Source organism: Alligator sinensis, unplaced genomic scaffold, assembly GCF_000455745.1.
Source record: "Alligator sinensis unplaced genomic scaffold, ASM45574v1 scaffold510_1, whole genome shotgun sequence".
In the NCBI taxonomy this organism is placed as follows: Eukaryota; Metazoa; Chordata; order Crocodylia; family Alligatoridae; genus Alligator; species Alligator sinensis.
In genome coordinates, this window is record NW_005842052.1 from 1,696,815 (window position 1) to 1,701,316 (window position 4,502).

The 4,502-nt window shown below is 43.4% G+C and overlaps 1 protein-coding gene across 1 annotated transcript in view; it reads left to right on the forward strand.

The window, feature by feature from the left end:
• CNTNAP5 (contactin associated protein like 5) overlaps positions 1-4,502 on the forward strand; it is a 446,813-nt gene that overhangs the window by 316,731 nt on the left and 125,580 nt on the right. The window lies entirely within an intron of this gene.

The following is a 4,502-nucleotide window of genomic DNA, read 5'->3' on the forward strand; positions in this document are numbered from 1 at the left end:
GATTTTCAAACCTATGTGGAGCCCCATAGGCTGGATGACATTGCTCCATGGTTTGGGTCTAGGCCTCGAGCTGGAGGTTGAGCACCCCTGTTTTGCGTACTCAGCCACACATTTCAGGACAGTCTCTGCTAGCAATATGATCTTGCCTTTATGCAAGCAGTACCTTTGGAAGACATAGAACGACTCAAAATCTTGCAAAATTAGAACCTCAGGTTGTATGAAAATGCTCTTTCCCATCAAGGACAGATGGACAATGGCATATTTTAACATGAGATCAGTGATAGACCACTGTTGAGGCAGCTCACTCTATACCACCACAACATTTATTCTACTGGACCAAGAAAATGCTCTGCTAATATGGGGAGTCCTGAGGACATAGGATATGGGCCAAGAAAAGCTTTATAACTCACTGTCCTTTGACCATTAACCTCCAAGCCTTATACTTACTGCAAACCACCCCCTGTGACCAAGCCTTCTGACAATGGGACATTCACTGACACTGAGCACCACCATTTATATTTAGAAAGTATTTAAAACATTGAAAAATAAGATCCCAAATCTTTCCTTATGCTAACAGGAAAGGGAAGGAGAGAGATCCTTATTAAGAGATCCTGTGCTGATCCTAATTCTAGAGTCAGCACAGGAACCCAGAACATGGAACATTTCATTTTGACTGCTCAAATGTATATGCTTTTCAAATAAAATGAGACTCTTACATGAAGGTCTGGCCAGCAAAGTTTCCCTGCAGACATGTGAAAGACACTCCCAAGAGTTATCCATCTAAACCATATTCTAGAAAGGACCCGGTTAAAAAGGGGAGGAACGGATACCGTGGCCATATTTTTTCCCACTCCAATGGCAATGTTTGCTGGTCAGATACAGAAGAGGTAGCCAGCAATATCCTCTGCTAGGCTGACTGCCAGGCTGAATAAGCCTTGCTGCACATCCCTCCCTACACCTCCCTGAACACCGCAAGCTCCAAACGAGCCTTAGTGCTATTTCCTTAATCTGCTCGAAGCGTTCCAAATTACATTTTCATTTTGGCCTAATTGGACAGCCATTGCATTAATTAAATACACAGCAGTTAAGTATTAAGGTTTGTTTTTTTTTTTAATTCAGGTGTAACAAATATTTAATAAGAGACATCTGGCCCCACCGTTGTTGAATCTCCCCAGTACCAAGGTGGAAATTTACCGTTTTCACGTGGATTCCAATATGGAGATGTTACAATTGATGTATTTGGTTATTGCATGATAGCTTCTATGCTTTCAAGCTGGGACTCCACTGTATGAAGTGTTTGGATGACACGGTGGAAGCCATTGTTTTTGCATCAATCTAAATAACCGAGAAAAGAAAGGGGCAGGGGAAAAGAGTTGATAAAACCTAAACCTCATCAATGCTGTTTTTTTTTTTTTTAAAGAACAGTCATTTTGACTAAACTATTTCTACAAGGGGCTTTTAATCAAGGGGAGGAATCCAGAAACCGAAACACCAATTTTCTTTAGATTTTGATATCTGGGGGAAGCAGGGGCTGGGGGAGGTAGGAAGGACAGCATCTGCTTTTTATGTTCTCTGTTTTTCAACAAAACACTGAATTGTTGTATGGGGAAATGAAACCATTGTCCATCCATCTCATAATATTCACATTTTTGCGAATGGGGTAGTGAGACCCAAAGTAAAAATAACATTTTATTTTATTTTTAATGATGTGAAGAGCACAAATCCAATTTGGGAAATAAATTTGAATCAATGGAAGTCTACACCACTACCCTAATGGTATGTTTTCACTTTTTGATACTGTTAGCATAGTACTGCTGATAAGCAGACACTTCATATCCTCAGTCTGGAAGATTTAGAAGTGCCATGAAGCCATGGCACATCCAGGTAAAAGAATATCACATCTCGTGTAATAACTAACTACTTGTGAGTCTTACTATGGATTTAACTACTTAACAAGGGCTTTGAATGACAAGAGACTAACCACTGGAGAACTCTGCTGTTAAACATAAAGAACAGAAGTTGTCCCTAGTATTGACCTGGCAATAGTAATAGCTATAACTAACTGCATCTTTTTAGCATAACCAGATTGGGGTCCATAGCCAATGAATTATTAGGACTGAATTATAATAGTTTGACCACATTTGGGTTTCTTATTTGTTAAAAACCCCTTTCAATGCAGGAAGCAGATGGCAAAACTACTAACATGATGCAGCCACAAAGGCAGCAAGTGGGAACTCAGGATGTATCCACTGAGATATTTCTACTAGAGAGGGACATATTAATGTCATTGTAGAAAGCTTGGGTGTGATCTGCTCTGAAATATTGCGTTCCCCAATATTGCGTTCCCCAAATATTCTGGTTCCCCATATTTGAGAAAATGAAGTGGAAGAGGTACGGAGAAGAAGGATGAGGATGAGCAAGATGATGGAGAGTCTGTCATATGAGAAGAGACTACAAGTGTGTGGGTTCAGAAAACTGAAGGAAAGATAAATGTAAGGGGGAAAGAATTATTTCAGCTAAAATACAATGTTGGCACAAGGGCAAAGAGTATGAACTGGCCATGAATTAGCTCAGTTTGGGAATTAAAGGAGCAAGTTTTGTGTTGGGGAGCATGTGGGGCATGGCTAGGCATCTGAGAAAAAAATGAGGAGTAAAAAGTTAAGGTCAGTTTTCAACAGAGCAAGTAATTAACAACAGGGTGCCTGTTGATGCCACCTGAAGCTTAAGTTGTTTTAGTCTATTAATTATTTCTAGAAGAAGCTGAACAGTGCAGTAGCAAAAATGTAGTTGGCACACTCTTACTTAAATTAGTCAAGAGGTATTTTGAATGGCTTGCAGTGAAGGTTGTATAATTTCTAGTGACTGTTAAAAACAGATAATGTTTCAAATAAATGCCATTTAGAAACATCCATATAGTGTATGTGTATACACCATGTCTCTGCAGGTTTACGCATACATACATGTACACATGGTATAGTCTCCTTTGCTCCAGGTCTTAAATTGACTGGTAGGTTAGGAAGAAACTTCCCCTTGAGATGTCATTCAATAATTATCCATTATTACATTCCCTTGGACAATCTCCTGAAGCAGATCCTAAAAGCCATTGTCAGAAACTGGCTAATGAATGAGATGGACCAGTGGATGGGTGCAGTAGTCCGTGTGTTCCTGTGGGCTTGTCTATGCAACAATGACAGTGAATCCTAGCATTGAGGGAACCGAGCATGCCTTACCCATGTTACACTTCATGTCGCTCTAAACCCACAGTGACATCAGTGAGGTCAGTCCAGTGATAGAAATTATAGAAAAATGAGGGTTGCAAGGGACCTCAGGAGGTCACATCTAGTCCAATCCCCTTCTTAAAGCAAGACCATCCCCAACTACATCAGCCCAGCCAAGGCTTTGCCTAGAAGGGTCTTTAAAACCTCCAAGGATGGAGATGCCACCACCTCTCTGGGTAACCTGTTCCAGTGCTTCACCACCCTCCTAATGGGAAAGTTTTTCCTAATATCCAACCTCAATGTCCCTTGCTGCAACTTGAGCCCATTGCTCCTTGTCCTGTCGTCTGCCCCACACTGAGATCAGTCCAGCTCCATCCTCTTTGCAACCCCCCTGCAGGTGGTCTAAGGCTGCTATTAACTCTTCCCTCAGTCTTTTCTTCTGCAGACTAAAGAAGCCCAGTTTCCTCAACCTCTCCTCATAAGTCATATGCTTCAGCCCCTCAGCCATTTTTGTTGCTCTCCATTGGACTCTATCCAATTTGTTCACATCCAGTCTGTAGTGGGGGGCTCAAAACTGGATGCAGGACTGCAGATGTGGCCTCCCCAGTGCTGAATAGAGGGGAAGAATTACTTTCCTTGATCTACTGGTGATGTTCCTACCAGTGCACCCCAGGATGCCGTTAGCCTTCTTGGCAACAAGGGAACACTGCTGGCTCATGTCTGGTTTATTGTCCACTGTCACCCCCAGGTCCTTCTCTGCAGAGCTGCTGCTTTTCCAGTTGGTCCCCATCCTGTACAGGTACATGGGATTGTTCCATCCTATGTGCAGGACTTTGCACATGTCCTTATTGAACCTCATGAGATATCTTTTGGTTCAATCCTCCAATTTGTCTTGGTCACTCTGAATCCTAGCCCTACCATCCCGTATATTTACTACTGCCCCCAGCTCAGTGTCATCTGCAGACTTGCTGAGGGCAGTGGCGTACTGAGGGTCCCCGGCGGCCAGGGACCAATGCCTGCATTTGTACACCCCCAGGATGATCTGAGCATGGTACAGGGCCCAAGGAAAATCAGCCTGTGTGGGGCCCCATGGCATGTTCACAGGAGAATTACCAGCACGGCACGCTGGCAGCAGGGGAGGGGTGTCAGCTGAAATTTCCAGCTGGAATGGCTGAAGAACATCAAAACCCACCAGGCAGGTGTGCGGACCACACAAAAAATGAGGGAGGTGCTCCGGCCTCTCCGGTCAGTGCCCCCCACCCGCTGGCACTCGGGGGCCATGGT